We start from the raw sequence: 254 nt of genomic DNA on the forward strand, positions 1-254 counted from the left end.
TCTTAATTTCAAATTATAGATCATCCTGTTTATGTGTATAAAAGAACATGCCTTTTTTTGCCAATTTTAAAACTGAACCAAATATCTCTCTCTCTCTGAGTGGACTTGGTGACTTTTTCATTTTTGGCCGGTAAGGGGAAGGTGTAAATTTTATTTCGTTTTTCTATTTTTCCCAGAAAACTTGGATAATTTCACGATTTTTTCTCATATTCCCTCCCCCTGTTCTTCGTAGTGTATCACAATATCGAACTTTT

Source organism: Melanaphis sacchari, unplaced genomic scaffold, assembly GCF_002803265.2.
Source record: "Melanaphis sacchari strain LSU unplaced genomic scaffold, SCAv2.0 Contig34_pilon_pilon, whole genome shotgun sequence".
Taxonomy (NCBI): domain Eukaryota; kingdom Metazoa; phylum Arthropoda; class Insecta; order Hemiptera; family Aphididae; genus Melanaphis; species Melanaphis sacchari.